We start from the raw sequence: 17,486 nt of genomic DNA, 5'->3' as shown, positions 1-17,486 counted from the left end.
CAATTTGCTCATTTTTTTTCTATTACTTCTCCCTTTACACCTATGCCCAAAATAACTAGAAACTGAGTCAACATGGAGGGTCTGAGCTTTAGGGGTGTGCCCTACCTTGTCTCAGAGAGAGGGGAGGTGGGGAGAGAGGGACGGATGAAGAAGGGAACAGATAGAATACATACCTAGGCTCTGGGCCCCTCCTCTCTTCATGGGAGGCATACCAAATGAATTTCTTTTGGTCTGGAAAGTCTTCATTTAGGGTGGTAATTTGTTTCTAGTTCACCACTTACCCTTAACTGCTTGTCCATGTCCCTAAATTTTCTTATGTCTCCAAGTCCCCAAATTTTCTGCTCATCCTGCGTATAGATGTCAGGGGACAACAGACAGCAAACACACTGCCACAGTCACCTGGTCATCCCTGCTGACATTGTGATCAGTGCTTCCAGACATCACTGGCAGGGTGAATCCCAAAGAGAAGTCTGTTGGCGATGCAGTCCACACATGTCCTGCTCAGAGCTGGGAGGAAATCTCTGGAAGGCTTTCTTGGGGGAACCTGGAGTGCTTTGGGGCCAAGACTGGCTATTGGGTATTAGAAAGGGCCCTCTTCCATAGTGGCTGTACCAGCTTGCAATCCCACCAGCAGTGGAGGAGTGCTTCTCTTTCTCCATGTCCTCGCCAGCATCTGCTGTCACCTGAGTTTTTGATCTTAGCAAGACTGGTGTGAGGTGGAATCTCAGGGTTGTTTTGATTTGCATTTCCCTGATGACTAAGGATGTTGAATATTTCTTTAGGTGCTTCTCAGCCATTTGGTTTTCCTCACTTAAGAATTCTTTGTTTAGCTCTGTACGCCATTTTTAATAGGGTTATATGGTTCTCTGGAGTCTAACTTCTTGAGTCCTTTGTATAAATTGGAAATTAGCCCTTTATCGGATCCTGGGTTGGTAAATATCTTTTCCCAATCTCTGGAAATCAGTTTGGCGGTTCCTCAAAAAATTGGACATAGTACTACAGGAGGGCACAGCTATACCACTTCTGAGCATATACCCAGAAGATGTTCCAACATGTAATAAGGACATATGCTCCATTATGTTCATAGCAGCCTTATTTATAATAGCTAGACACTGGAAAGAACCCAGATGCCCCTCAACAGAGGAATGTATACAGAAAATGTGGTACATTTACACAATGGAGTAGTACATAGCTATTTAAAACAATAAATTTATAAAATTCTTAGACAAATGGATGGAACTAGAAAATATCATCCTGAGTGAGGTAACCCAATCACAAAAGAACACACATGGAATACCACTCACTGATAAGTGAATATTAGTTCAGAAGCTTGGAATACCGAGGATACAATTAACAGATCAAATGAAGCTCAAGAAGGAAGACCAAAATATGGACACTTGGGAACAAAATACCCATGGAAGGAGTTACAGAGACAAAGTGTGGAGCAGAGACTGAAGGAATGACCATCCAGAGACTGCCCCACCTGGAAACCCATCCCATAGACAATCACTAATCCCAGACACTATTGTAGATGCCAACAAGTATTTGCTGACAGGAGCCTGATATAGCTGCCTACTGAGAGGCTCTGCCAGTGCTTGAGAAATATAGAGGTGGATGCTCTCAGCCAATCATTGGACTGAGCACAAGGTCTCCAATGGAGGAGTTAGAGAAAAGACTGAAGGAGCTGAAGGAGCTTGCAGGCCCTTAGGAGAAACAATAATATGAATCAACCAGTACACCCAGAGCTCCTGGGGACTAAACCACCAACCAAGGAGTACACCTGGAAGGACCCATGGTTCCAGTTGTATAGGTAGCAGAGAATGGACTTGTTGGACATCAATGGGAGGAGAGGCCTTGGTCCTGAGAAGGTTCTATGCCTCAGTGTAGGGGAGTGCCAGGACAGGGAAGCAGGAGTGGGTGGGTTGGTGAGCAAGAGGAGGGGGGATTGGATAAGGGGTTTTCGGAGGGGGAAACCAGGAAAGGGGATAACATTTGAAATGTAAATAAAGAAAATATCTGAGAGAGAGAGAGAGAGAGAGAGAGAGAGAGAGAGAGAGAGAGAGAGAGAGAGAGAGAGAGAAGAAAGGGCCCTCTTCTTGTGTCACCTGTACTCACCCTGACAATTCTGCATGAATTTTAAGAGAGAAAGCAGAGGACAGAGAATATAAGATAGTTCATCTTCACCGTCAGCTTGTCTGGATTTAGACTGAAGCAGGTCTCTGGGTGTGCGGATGGGTCCACAGGAGGAAGGATCCCACCGGAATATGGGTGGTACATCTCGTGGGCTGTGATTTAGACATTGGGGGTGGGGACAAAATCCAGAGAAATCACCCATAATCCTCTTTTCTCTCTGTTCTGACTTGTCACACGGAGCTGCACTGTTCTGCTCTGCCCTCTCCGCTGTGAGGAACTGAGAACTCTGAACCATTAGTGGCTTTCCTCTTGCAAGTTTATGTCAGGTGCTTGGTCATAGTGATGAGATCTGACTTCCAGGTTTGGGGCACAGCACATTTGCTGTTCTTTTTTCTTGAGCTCTTCCTCCAGCCGCCATTTTCCACATCACTGTAAATTTGCTTTCTATTACTAAAGGCAGCCCCAAGCCACGCATTACCCTGAATTCAGGGTAAGCTTCGTGTATGCTGGAGAAATTTAACAATGAAAACAGTCTATTTTCCTAACTTCAGCATGTCTTGTTTGAATATGTGATCCATTAAAATATTTATGATGACATGGGAAATGTTTGTGTTACAAACTAGATGAGAAAAAAGCTGCATGCAAATTTATGTCAAACAGAGGAAGCAATAACTGATTCAATGACAACACATCAAAGTGTCTACAGGGACATGTGCTCGCATGTTGTCCTTCTGGGGATGCTATTATGATTGGTTTTCGTGCAAAGGAAGGATATTTGTCCCAGAAATCCCTTGACTTCAGGAACTGATTTTAATTATCCCCGTGTCTCTTTTTCCTCTTTATTTCCAGAGAATGGAAGGTTCCCAGTAGGCAGAAGTCTGTGGAAGGGTCTCTTTGTGTATCTTGCAGAGTTTCAGCCCAGCTGTGTTCTTATGTGTACCTGAGGTGAGGGTCACAGGGGTCGGAGTGAAGGACTCAGCTGTTCAGACTGCAGACCTAGGATCTCAGGAGCAGACCCAAGTTTCCGTTAACAGGGTCTCCTGATCTCACAAGTCAGGACCTGGAAGGAACTAGAAGGGGCTGATGATCAAGTGTGGGTTTGTAACAGAGGCAAGGCGTTTAGAGTGTTTTTTACAGTGTGCATTTTACTGAAGTTCTAATTGTGTGGTTCTTTTCTGGAATGCTGCTGCTGTGTATAAGTATGTCCCTCCAACATTCAAGTGCTACAAAGTTCTTTTACTGCATTCACAGCTTCAAGGTAGTGCTGTTGGAATCATGATTAGAGAGTTTACTAGAGATTTTTCAGTATGTGCCCTCCACAAAACACACTCCACCTACGCTTCCTAAGTCGTGCCCTGGGCATGGGCCTGCTCCCTCCAAGGAATGTTGTTTGGGTTACTTGGCTCTCCTTTGGAGTCATTGGTGGAGTGGGTTCGATCCCCAGTGCCACCAAAACCAAAGCAAGACAGAACAAAATGAAAAACCCTCTTTCAGCCTCTCTGTCTCTTAGAAGGAAGTAGCTGATTGCATGTGGCCAAATTGTAAAGAGCAGGAAAGAGGGTAATGGCTTCTGTGTGGTTAATGGTTTTTGTTTTTGCCACCTCAGCACAAACCAGCGTCATCTGGGAAGAGGGAACTTTAGTTGAGGCCTTGTCTCCATCAGATTGCCTGCAGGAAGCCTGGGGGTCATTTTCTTCTTTAACGATTGAGTTGGGAGGTCCAGCTACTATGGTGGTACCACGCCTGGGCAGGAGCTCCTGGGTGGTTTAACATGGAAGACTGGGCAAGTCCCGGGGAACACGGCAGTAAATGGTGCCCTTCAGAGAACTCTGCTTCAGTTCCTGCCTCCAGTTCCTGACCTGACTTCCCTCAGTGATGGACTGTGATGTGCGAGCGTAAGGCAAAGAAACCTTTTGCTTTTGGCCACGGTGTTTATCACACAGCAACAGAAAGCAAACTAGAATCCGTATTTGTTAGTGATTTTAGTGCTTAGAGGCGTTGTGTTCTTCTAAAAGGGCAGAGGCTACTTGACTGGCGATGGGCTTTCATCATAGACTGTTCTAAGCTGAAAATGTCTACACCTCACCTAACCAGAGTCTAGCTTAACAGCATGGTCTTCGAGAGCCATGTTTGTTTGTCCCAGTGATCAAAGGCTCTCTGAGAGGAACAGCTCAGCCCACAGTTGAAACAGAAGATGTGACAGCAGATGGATAGGCCAAGAAAGACCCAATTCAAAATCCCAACTTTAATTTCTAGTGAATGCATAGTCTATTTGCCTTATTGCAAAGCAGCATTTTTATGGTGTGGTGGTTCAGGCCTTCAATCCCAGCACTTGGGAGGCAGAGAAAGGCAGAAACAGGCAGATCTCTTGAGTTCCAAGCCAGCTTGGTTTACTGACTGAATTCCAAGACATCCCAGGGCTACACAGAGAGACCCTGTCTCCAAGTGGGGGTGGGGTGGGGAGAAAGAAAAGGAAGAAAAGAAAAACGAAAAGTAAACAACTATGAGTCGGGAGTCAGTGGTCATCTATGCAAAACCGTCTTCATCTTATCTGGGGTTTACCACAGACGGAAGGGGGAAAGAGACATAAGAAAGAAAGATCTTTCTTATATGTATCCCTTTTTGAGATAGGGTCTTACTATGTGGCCCAGGCTAGACTCAAACTCTTGATACCCCTGCCTCAGGCTTCCAGGGATCTGGGGTCACAGGTGTGCATAATCAGACCCACCCACCTCTTTCTCACACACTCAGCACAGGAGAGACTCCATGAACAGGAGGGAGCTCCGGAAGTGAGAGCTGGAATTTTTTTTTTCACCATATCCTGCTCAGATGAGCACCAGTCAATTTACTGTACTTTTGTTATAGGAATAAAAACCTCTAGCCTAGTGATTATTGCAGAATTAAGTATTTCTTAAGTATCTTTGTTCCTCACCCCTGTCTCTTTTACTGATAAGTCTTATAGTGTTGTAAACACACACACACACACACACACACACACACACACACACACACACACACACGGAGTTTTCAAATGAGATAACAGACTATTAACGTCTCTAAGTCCAGCGACGACCTTGTTCTCAGAGTGGTGGCCCTGGCTCCAGTCCTTTTTGAAGGCTACATGAGGGAGGTACATGGTTCTGGGAAGCTCCTGCTCGGTCCTTGCCATAACCATTACCAGACACCATTGGGACGTGTTTATTGTTTCCAGGAGCCTCGTCTTTCTCCATCATCATGGCAGTAGTAGCCTGGAGCTTCCAAAGAGATGTATTTTCATTCCTGTAACTTTCAAGAACAGTGTGTTGAGTAAGGGTTCTTTGGTTCCACTCTCGGTGTCCTGGCTGGGAATGAATGGGACTGGGGGATGCGATGAATGGCTTTAAGGGTTGGAGGAAAGCCTGTGCTAGGGGAAGGTGGAGCCACAGCTGAGATGGAGGACAGTGGGGTAGAATGGCAGCATAGTAGCTGTGGGAGAGAGAGCCTTTCAGCCGCTGCCCTGGGTTCTAGGCCGGCAGTGACACTGCATCCGCACGAGGGTCCAGTGGTTCTGCGTCTATTTCTTCAGATGTCCTGTGAACAGAGGCTGGCGTCCTTCCCGTTGACGTCCTGCTCTAGTTTCCGTGACGAGGCTACACAAGCTAAACAGTCTTCGTGGTTTATTTACTCAGAAAGCACTCGCTAATATCTACTCAAACTGAGTCTTCTATTTTCATCCTCTCTCAGGCCTAAAATAGTGTTTTCAATCTTTTGAAAAGAAATGAAAAGTCCCATTTGGCACAGTGCCAGTCTCTGTCTTGGGCTTAGCCTGGAGATACGCCTTTGGGAGCCCCATGGGGTCTTGTCTAGCTCCTTCTGTTCAAGGGGCCCAAGTGTCTGCGGAGGTAACATGTTATTCTGATTTTTGTTTAAGAAATCACTGTTCTCTGAATGATAGTAGGTAGTAGAGTATATATAATGTAATGTAATATAATATAATATAATATAATATAATATAATATACAAAAGGAAACACATTGGAAAAGGACAAAACAAGCAAACAGAAGAAAAAAAGGCCCAAGCAAAGAAACAAGAAACAGAGATGCAGAAAACTACTCATTCCCTCACTGAAGAATCCTATAAAAACACTAAATTGGTTTTGTGTAGTGGTGGCACATGCCTTTAATCCCCAAACTTGGGTGGCAGAGGCAGGTGAATCTCTGAGTTCGAAGCCAGCCTGGTCAACAGAGTGAGTTCCAGGGCAGCCAGGGCTGCAGAGAGAAACCCTGTCTAAAACAAAAACAAACATAAACACAAACAAACAAAAAACAAAACCCACAAACCCTCCACAAAACACAAGACAGAGTAAAACAATCCCCCTTAACAAACAAGCAAGCAAACAAACAAATTCACCAACATTAAGCTAGAAGCTATAATGTATATGCAAAGGATCTATAGGGTAAAGAGAAAGATAGATATAAGTAAACTAAACTCTGCTTCATACTATGAAACGAGGAACCTCCAGTGAAGCCACCGAACTCATTTTCTGTTGGCGCCTACGGCTGGGCATGCAGCCAACCCTTAAGAGGAGTTTGTTTCTCAGTGAGACTCATTTTGAGGAAACTAAATCTTCATTTGCAAGTGGTTATCAGTTTTGATTGCTTTTGGTTAGGCATGGAGGCATGCATGTGTCCATTTCTCCTTTCAGCTCTGGGAACCTGTCTGGGACAGATGTGGGCGGACCCCATGAGTGCAGTCTTAGTCTCCAGCCAGTTTGTATGTGCATCTATCCTATTGATTTAGGTGGTCTGGTTTCCTTGTTCTCCTCCAGCCCTTCTGACTCGTCAACTCTTTATGTCTTTTCTTCTGTACAATTTCCAGAGTCCTGGAAGTGGGGGGGGAGAGGGGGAGAGATATAATCTGTATCTCATATATATATATATATATAAAACAAATCTTGCACATACACACGGTATATGGTTGGAATATACACACACATATGGTGGGAGTACACACACACAAACACACACAAACACACACACACACACACACGACAGCTAGGACTATGTAGAAAGACAATGTCAAAAAATAAATACAAAATAAAAGTATATCTTCTCGACTCCATATATATGTATATATATCTGCCCAACACACACACACACACACACACACACACACACACACACACACACACTCATTTTATAAGTTCTGTTTCTCTGGAGAACCCTGACAAACATAATGCATATATTTTATGAGGCTTTTACACTATTAGGTCTCCATACTATCACTCAAATTTAATTTTAGCTGTCTCTCCTGAAATCTCTGTACAGATTGACTTTGTGAACCTGGATCAAGACTTCAGAGAGTCTGATTCCAAGTTGTTTACTGTGGCATATTTAAACTCAATATAATATGGAGAAAACATTTCCTGATTTAATACAATCCCCAGTGCACAAGAAATCATAATTACATCAAAACTCAACTCAGGGTACAGATCATTTCTTCCAAGAAGATGGGTTCTAGAGATAAACTACCTGTATTAGCTTAAGGGTCTAGGGATGGATATGGCCTGGTCTCAGCTATACAGGTTGAATAGAGGTCATTTGGGGTATTAGTTACCTCTGGTCCTAGTTGTGAGAGCTTTGGGGATCCCCTGGATACATGGATAATATGAGGGTCATTTAGACTATTAGATATCTCTGGTCCTGGCTGTGGGAGCTTGGGGAACTCCTGTCTACAGGGGTCATTTAGATTACTAGCCACCTCTAGTCCTGGTAATAGGAGTTTGATATGGCTGGCTCAATAGATAAAGAGATCACAGAGCTATTGGTCCCTCCAATTCCCAGCTTTTTGGATGGAAGGACAGGTTTTACATTTTTCCCATTGGGAAGATAATTCTGCATGTTTAATATTCCTCGTCTCCCTGGAGATCTATGGCACAAGGACCTTCATGCAGTATGCTCAATAATTCCTCTCTTCCCTCCTCCTCTCCTGATCTTCCTGTTATGTAACCTATTTCACTTTTATATCTATTTCTCTCTAGCCTATACCTAACTCTATACCTAACCTCTGTGGTTCTACAGATTGTAGCTTGATTACCAATGACTTAACAGTTACTATCCACATATAAGCCAAAACATACCACATTTGTCTTTCTGGGTCTGGGTTACCTCATTTAGGGTGGTTTGTTGTAGTTACATCCATTTACCTTTGAATTGTATTATTTTTAATGGCTGAGTAATATTCCATTGTATAAATGTACCACATTTTCTTTCTCCATTCATCTTTTGACAGATATCTAAGTTGTTTCCAGTTCTGGCTATTGTGAATAGAGCAGCAATGAGCGTGGTTGAGCAAGAGTCTCTGGTGGGATGAAGTATCCTTTGGGTATATGCTGTGTGTTGAGGTAGATGATCTCCGTCTTCTTGAGGTACTGCCACAATGGTTTCCATAGTGGCTGTGCAAACTTATAGTCATATCAGCAACAGATGAGTGCCTCTCCCACTCCACATCCTTGCCAGCATGAGCTGTCATTTATTTAATTGATCTTAGGAACTTTGATTGGTATAATCTCAAAGTAGTTTTCATTTGTAATTTCCTGAAGGCTAGAGATGTTGAACATTTCTCAGCTATTCAAGTTTTCTCTTTCAATAATTATTTGTTCTAAAATATATCCCATTTTCAATTTTAGGTTATTTGTTTTCTTGATATTTAATCTTTTTTATTTGTATATTTTGGATATTAGCCCTTTGTGGGATATATAGTTGGTAAAAAAAGTATTTTCCCATTCTGTAGCCTCCTGCTTTGTCTGAATGATGGTAGCTTTTGCTATACGGCTTTTCAATTTCATGAGATTCCATTTATTAATTGTTGGTCTTAGTGCCTATGCTAACAGCATTCTGTTCAGAAAGCCTTTTATTGTGCCAAAGGGTTCAAGGCTATTCCCCCTTTCTTTTCTATCAGCTCCAGTGTATCAGGTTTTATGTTAAGGTCCTTGATCCATTTGGAGTTGACTTTTGTGCCGCGTAATAAATATGGATCTATTTGGATCTTCTACCTGCAGCCACTCAGTTTCGCCAGAACCATTTGCTGAAGATGCTTTCTTTTGTCCAGTGTCTATTTCTTGTTTCTTTATTAAAAATAAGGTGTCCATAAGTGTATGGATTTATGTCTGGGTATTCAATTCAATTCCATTGATCAACGTGTCTATTTTATGCTGGTTCTGTGATTTTTTATTACTATAGTTCAGTACTGAAGTTTGAGGTCAGGGATGGAGGTAGCTCCAGTGGTTCTTTCATTATTCAGGATTGTTTTTAGCTATCCTGTTTTTTTTTTTTTTTTTTTGTACTTCCATATGAAGCTGATAAATGTCTGTTCAAGATCTATAAAGAATCATGTTCTTAAATTTTTTTTATTTTTTAAATTTATTTATTTTTATTACATATTTTCCTCAATTACATTTCCAATGCTCTCCCAAAAGTCCCCCACACCCTCCCCCCCACTTCCCTACCCACCCATTCCCATTTTTGGCCCTGGCGTTCCCCTGTACTGGGGCATATAAAGTTTGTGTGTCCAATGGGCTTCTCTTTCCAGTGATGGCCGACTAGGCCATCTTTTGATACATATGCAGCTAGAGTCAAGAGCTCTGGGGTACTGGTCAGTTCAGAATGTTGTTCCAACAATAGGGTTGCAGATCCCTTTAGCTCCTTGGATACTTTCTCTAGCTCCTCCATTGGGAGCCCTGTGATCCATCCAATAGCTGACTGTGAGCATCCACTTCTGTGTTTGCTAGGCCCGGGCATTGTCTCACAGGAGACAGCTATATCTGGGACCTTTCAGCAAAATCTTGCTAGTGTATGCAATGGTGTCAGCGTTTGGAAGCTGATTATGGGGTGGATCCCTGAATATGGCAGTCTCTAGATGGTCCATTCTTTCGTCACAGCTCCAAACTTTGTCTCTGTAACTCCTTCCATGGGTGTTTTGTTCCCAATTCTAAGAAGGGGCACAGTTTCCCCACTTTGGTCTTCATTCTTCATGAGTTTCATGCATTTAGCAAATTGTATCTTATATCTTGGGTATCCTAAGTTTTGGGCTAATATCCACTTATCAGTGAGTACATATTGTGTGAGTTTCTTTGTGATTGTGTTACCTCACTCAGGATGATGCCCTCCAGGTCCATCCATTTGGCTAGGAATTTCATAAATTCATTCTTTTTAATAGCTGAGTAGTACTCCATTGTGTAAATGTACCACATTTTCTGTATCCATTCCTCTGTTGAGGGGCATCTGGGTTCTTTCCAGCTTCTGGCTATTATAAAGAAGGCTGCTATGAACATAGTGGAGCATGTGTCCTTCTTACCAGTTGGAACATCTTCTGGGTATATGCCCAGGAGAGGAACTGCTGGATCTTCTGGTAGTACTATGTTCAGTTTTCTGAGGAACTGCCAGACTTATTTCCAGAGTGGTTGTGCAAGCTTGCAATCCCACCAACAATGGAGGAATTTTCCTCTTTCTCCACATTCTCGCCAGCATCTGCTGTCACCTGAATTTGATCTTAGCCATTCTGACTGCTGTGAGGTGGAATCTTAGGGTTGTTTTGATTTGCATTTCCCTGATGATTAAGGATGTTGAACATTTTTTCAGGTGCTTCTCAGCCATTTGGTATTCCTCAGTTGAGAATTTTTTGTTTAGCTCTGTACCCTATTTTTTAATAGGGTTATTTGATTTTCTGGAGTCCATCTTCTTGAGTTCTTTATATATATTGGATATTAGTCCCCTATATGATTTAGGATTGGTAAAGATCTTTTCCCAATCTGTTGGTGGCCCTTTTGTCTTATTGACAGTGTCTTTTGCCTTTACAGAAGCTTTGCAATTTTATGAGGTCCCATTTGTCCATTCTCTATCTTACAGCACAAGCCATTGTTGTTCTGTTTAGGAATTTTTTCCCCTGTGCCCCTATCTTCGAGGCTTTTCCACACTTTCTCCTCTATAAGTTTTAGTGTCTCTGGTTTTATGTGGTGTTCCTTAATCCACTTAGACTTGACAAGGAGATAAGAATGGATCTATTCTCATTCTTTTACATGATAACTGCCAGTTGTGCCAGCAACATTTGTTGAAAATGTTGTCTGTTTTCCACTGGATGATTTTAGCTCCCTTGTCAAAGATCAAGTGACCATAGCTGTGTGGGTTCATTTCTGGGTCTTCAATTCTATTCCATTGATCTACCTGTCTGTCACTGTACCAGTACCATGCAGTTTTTATCACAATTGCTCTGTAGTACAGCTTTAGGTCAGGTATGGTGTTTCCACCAGAGGTTCTTTTATCATTGAGAAGAGTTTTTGTTATCCTAGGTTTTTTGTTATTCCAGATGAATTTGTAAATTGCCCTTTCTAATTTGTTGAAGAATTGAGTTGGAATTTTGATGAGGATTGCATTGAATCTGTAGATTGCTTTCGGCAAGATAGCCATTTTTACTGTATTTATCTTGCCAATCCATGAGCATGGGAGATCTTTCCATCTTCTGAGATCTTCTTTGATTTCTTTCTTCAGAGACTTGAAGTTCTTATCATACAGATCTTTCACTTCCTTAGTTAGAGTCACACCAAGGTATTTTATGTTATTTGTGACTATTGTGAAGGGTGTTGTTTTCCTAATTTCTTTCTCGGCCTGTTTATCCTTTTTGTAGAGAAAGGCCATTGATTGGAAAAAACCCAAACAACTAGACTATTTTAATTGCTATAGTAGTGTGTTGTTTTGCAATTATGAAGTTTGAGAATTTTAGGTTAATTATTCTGTTTCAAGATTATATTGAGTATTTGGGGTCATTTTTGATACAGTATAGATTTTAAAATGGATTTGGCTGAGGATAAGTTATACATAGGCAAGAGAAGAAGAAACAAAGACGGCAGAAATCTTTTTTTTTTTTTTTTATCAGAGAAGCTTTTATTTGCATTAGATAGCGATTCATACAGAGAACCACAACTAGTCAATGTGAAGAGAACAAGAGAGCACAGAGTGTTCATCCATAAATTGGACATCTCCATAACACCTCCCAAGATTCAGTGCTCATTGCAGAAGGGGTCGAAAGATTGTAAGAGCCAGAGGCACAATGACTACAACAAAAGAGTATTTCTTATACACAACATACCATTTGCACATGTGACAGTGACTGCACGCACAAAACCTGAGCAAGTTCAGGCCAGACAAAATTCTAGCACGAAAGGGGGAGAGGATCAGGAAGCCTAACTTCTAGCAGATGAGTGGGGCAAATGATGGCTGATTATGTGAGCCAGTTTTCTTCTGGGATTAGGTTCCTGAGAGGCTACTCATATTCCTGTAGCTGACCTTATGCCCATATACATGCTGGAAGCGACAAATGAATTCTGTGAGTTTTGTTTTTTCAAAGAGAATGCGTGGATGGGGAGGGAGGAGTGGTGGTGGGGATCAGAGAAGAGTTGAAAGGGAGGGAATGAGGGTGCTTGATCTAAGCCTGCTATATAAATGTACGAGATTCCCAATCAATAAAAAAAAATAATGATATTTTTATAAAACAGCAATCCATGTTTCCAATCTGCTTTCAATAACTAAGTTTGCAAATTAGGAATGCTCTTAATGGTAAAAAGATAACTAATCTGTTTTGACTCAATTAGGGAATATATGTAGTCATAGACTTCTTATATATATTGTCTTATTTTATCCTCCTAATGTCTTTAGGAAGGAAATAGTACTGCCCACATATAGTGAGGGAAAAAAATGGAGACTAGCAATTTAACACAGGTATACACTAACAAGTATAGGATTTAGGAATAAAATAAAGTTTAATTTTTTAACGTAATTTGTTTTAAAATGTTGTTCTTTTTTTTTTCTTATATTCCTCTATTTCTTTTTTTTTAATATTTTTATTACATATTTTCCTCAATTACATTTCCAATACTATCCCAAAAGTCCCCCATAGCGCCCCCCACTTCCCTACCCACCCATTCCCATTCTTTTGGCCCTGGCATTCCCCTATATTGGGGCATATAAAGTTTGCAAGTCCAATGGGCCTCTCTTTCCATTGATGGCCGACTAGGCCATCTTTCGATACATATGCAGCTAGAGACAAGAGCTCCAGGGTTCTGGTTAGTACATCATGTTGTTCCAACAATAGGGTTGCAGATCCCTTTAGCTCCTTGGGTACTTTCTCTAGCTTCTCCATTGGGAGCCCTGTGATACATCCAATAGCTGACTGTGAACATCCACTCCTGTGTTTGCTAGGCCCCGGCATCGTCTCACAAGAGACAGCTATATTTGGGTCCTTTCAGCAAGATCTTGCTAGTGTATGCAATGGTGTCAGCGTTTAGAAGCTGATTATGGGACGGATCCCTGGATACAGCAGTCTCTAAATGGTCCATCCTTTCATCACAGCTACGAACTTTGTCTCTGTAACTCCTTCCCTGGGGGTTTTGTTCCCAATTCTAAGAAGGTGCACAGTGTCCACACTTTGGTCTTCATTCTTCTTGAGTTTCATGCGTTTATCAAATTGTATCTTATATCTTGGGTATCCTAAGTTTTGGGCTAATATCCACTTATCAATGAATACATATTGTGTGAGTTCTTTTGTGATTGTGTTACTTCACTCAAGATGATGCCCTCCAGGTCCATCCATTTGGCTAGGAATTTCATAAATTCATTCTTTTTAATAGCTGAGTAGTACTGCATTGTGTAAATGTACCATAATTTCTGTATCCATTCCTCTGTTGAGGGACATCTGGGTTCTTTCCAGCTTCTGGCTATTATAAATAGGGCTGCTATGAACATAGTGGAGCATGTGTCCTTCTTACCGGTTGGGACATCTTCTGGATATATGCCCAGGAGAGGTATTGCTGGATCCTCCGGTAGTACTATGTCCAATTTTCTGAGGAACCGCCAGACTGATTTCCAGAGTGGTTGTACAAGCTTGCAATCCCACCAACAATGGAGGAGTGTTCCTCTTTCTCCACATCCTCGCCAGCATCTGCTGTCACCTGAATTTTTGATCTTAGCCATTCTGACTGGTGTGAGGTGGAATCTCAGGGTTGTTTTGATTTGCATTTCCCTGATGATTAAGGATGTTGAACATTTTTTCAGGTGCTTCTCTGCCATTCGGTATTCCTCAGGTGAGAATTCTTTGTTCAGTTCTGAGCCCCATTTTTTAATGGGGTTATTTGACTTTCTGGAGTCCACTTTCTTGAGTTCTTTATATATATTGGATATTAGTCCCTTATCTGATTTAGGATAGGTGAAGATCCTTTCCCAATCTGTTGGTGGTTTTTTTGTCTTATTGATGGTGTCTTTAGCCTTGCAGAAGCTTTGTAGTTTCATGAGGTCCCACTTTTCAATTCTCGATCTTACAGCACAAGCCATTACTGTTCTATTCAGGAATTTTTCCCCTGTGCCCATATCTTCAAGGCTTTTCCCCACTTTCTCCTCTATAAGTTTCAGTGTCTCTGGTTTTATGTGAAGTTCCTTGATCCACTTAGACTTGACCTTAGTACAAGGAGATAGGAATGGATCGATTCGCATTCTTCTACATGTTAACAACCAGTTGTCCCAGCACCATTTGTTGAAAATGCTGTCTTTCTTCCACTGGATGTTTTTAGCTCCCTTGTCGAAGATCAAGTGACCGTAGGTGTGTGGGTTCATTTCTGGGTCTTCAATTCTATTCCATTGGTCTATTTGTCTGTCACTATACCAGTACCATGCAGTTTTTATCACAATTGCTCTGTAGTAGAGCTTTAGGTCCGGCATGGTGATTCCACCAGAGGTTCTTTTATCCTTGAGAAGAGTTTTTGCTATCCTAGGTTTTTTGTTATTCCAGATGAATTTGCAGATTGCACTTTCTAATTCGTTGAAGAATTGATTTGGAATTTTGATGGGGATTGCATTGAATCTGTAGATTGCTTTTGGCAAGATAGCCATTTTTACAATGTTGATCCTGCCAATCCATGAGCATGGGAGATCTTTCCATCTTCTGAGATCTTCTAGAATTTCTTTCTTCAGAGACTTGAAGTTTTTATTATACAGATCTTTCACTTCCTTAGTTAGAGTCACGCCAAGATATTTTATATTATTTGTGACTATTGAGAAGGGTGTTGTTTCCCTAATTTCTTTCTCAGCCTGTTTATTCTTTGTGTAGAGAAAGGCCATTGATTTGTTTGAGTTAATTTTATATCCAGCTACTTCACCGAAGCTGTTTATCAGGCTTAGGAGTTCTCTGGTGGGATTTTTAGGGTCACTTATATATACTATCATATCATCTGCAAAAAGTGATATTTTGACTTCATCTTTTCCAATTCGTATCCCTTTGATCTCCTTTTGTTGTCGAATTGCTCTGGCTAGGACTTCAAGTACAATGTTGAATAGGTATGGAGAAAGTGGACAGCCTTGTCTAGTCCCTGATTTTAGAGGGATTGCTTCAAGCTTCTCACTATTTACATTGATGTTGGCTACTGGTTTGCTGTAGATTGCTTTTATCATGTTTAGGTATGGGCCTTGAATTCCTGATCTTTCCAAGACTTTTATCATGAATGGGTGTTGGATCTTGTCAAATGCTTTTTCCGCATCTAACAAGATGACCATGTGGTTTTTGTCTTTGAGTTTGTTTATATACTGGATTACGTTGATGGATTTCCGTATATTGAACCATCCCTGCATCCCTGGGATGAAACCTACTTGGTCAGGATGGATGATTGTTTTGATGTGTTCTTGGATTCGGTTAGCAAGAACTTTATTGAGGATTTTTGCATCAATATTCATAAGGGATATTGGTCTGAAGTTTTCTATCTTTGTTGGGTCTTTTTGTGGTTTAGGTATCAGAGTAATTGTGGCTTCATAGAATGAGTTGGGTAGAGTACCTTCTGTTTCTATTTTGTGGAATAGTTTGTGAAGAACTGGGATTAGATCTTCTTTGAAGGTCTGATAGAACTCTGCACTAAACCCATCTGGTCCTGGGCTTTTTTTAGTTGGGAGACTATTAATGACTGCTTCTATTTCTTTGGGGGATATAGGGCTGTTTAGATCATTAACCTGATCTTGATTCAACTTTGGTACCTGGTATCTGTCTAGGAACTTCTCCATTTCATCCAGGTTCTCCAGTTTTGTTGAGTATAGCCTTTGGTAGAAGGATCTGATGGTGTTTTGGATGTCTTCAGGATCTGTTGTTATGTCTCCTTTTTCATTTCTGATTTTGTTAATTAGGATGCTTTCCCTGTGCCCTCTAGTGAGTCTGGCTAAGGGTTTATCTATCTTGTTGATTTTCTCAAAGAACCAGCTCCTTGATTGGTTGATTCTTTGAATAGTTTTTCTTGTTTCCACTTGGTTGATTTCACCCCTGAGTTTGATTATTTCCTGCCGTCTACTCCTCTTGGGTGAATTTGCTTCCTTTTGTTCTAGTGCTTTTAGGTGTGTTGTCAAGCTGCTAATGTGTGCTCTCTCTAGTTTCCTTTTGGAGGCACTCAGAGCTATGAGTTTTCCTCTTAGAAATGCTTTCATTGCGTCCCATAAGTTTGGGTATGTTGTGGCTTCATTTTCATTGAACTCTAAAAAGTCCTTAATTTCTTTCTTTATTCCTTCCTTGACCAAGGTATCATTGAGAAGAGTGTTGTTCAGTTTCCACGTGAAGGTTGGCTTTCTATTATTTATTTTGTTATTGAAGATCAGCCTTAGTCCATGGTGATCTGATAGGATGCATGGGACAATTTCAATATTTTTATATCTGTTGAGGCCTGTTTTGTGACCAATTATGTGGTCAATTTTGGAGAAGGTACCATGAGGTGCTGAGAAGAAGGTATATCCTTTTGTTTTAGGATAGAATGTTCTGTAGATATCTGCCAGATCCATTTGATTCATAATTTCTGTTAGTTTCACTGTGTCCCTGTTTAGTTTCTGTTTCCATGATCTGTCCATTGGTGAAAGTGGTGTGTTGAAGTCTCCCACTATTATTGTATGAGGTGCAATGTGTGCTTTGAGATTTACTAAAGTTTCTTTAATGAATGTGGCTGCCTTTGTATTTGGAGCATAGATATTCAGGATTGATAGTTCCTCTTGGAGGATTTTACCTTTGATGAGTATGAAGTGTCCCTCCCTGTCTTTTTTAATGACTTTGGGTTGGAAGTCAATCTTAGCAGATATTAGAATGGCTACTCCAGCTTGTTTCTTCATGCCATTTGCTTGGAAAATTGTTTTCCAGCCTTTCATTCTGAGGTAGTGTCTATCCTTTTCTCTGAGATGAGTTTCCTGTAAGCAGCAAAATGTTGGGTCTTGTTTGTGTAGCCAGTTTGTTAGTCTATGTCTTTTTATCGGGGAGTTGAGTCCATTGATATTAAGAGATATTAAGGAAAAGTACTTGTTGTTTTCTGT

The sequence above is a fragment of the Mus caroli genome, unplaced genomic scaffold (genome assembly GCF_978045245.1).
Source record: "Mus caroli unplaced genomic scaffold, Mus_caroli_1 scaffold_12, whole genome shotgun sequence".
NCBI classification, from domain to species: Eukaryota; Metazoa; Chordata; class Mammalia; order Rodentia; family Muridae; genus Mus; species Mus caroli.
Note: the sequence above shows the minus strand (reverse complement) of the source record.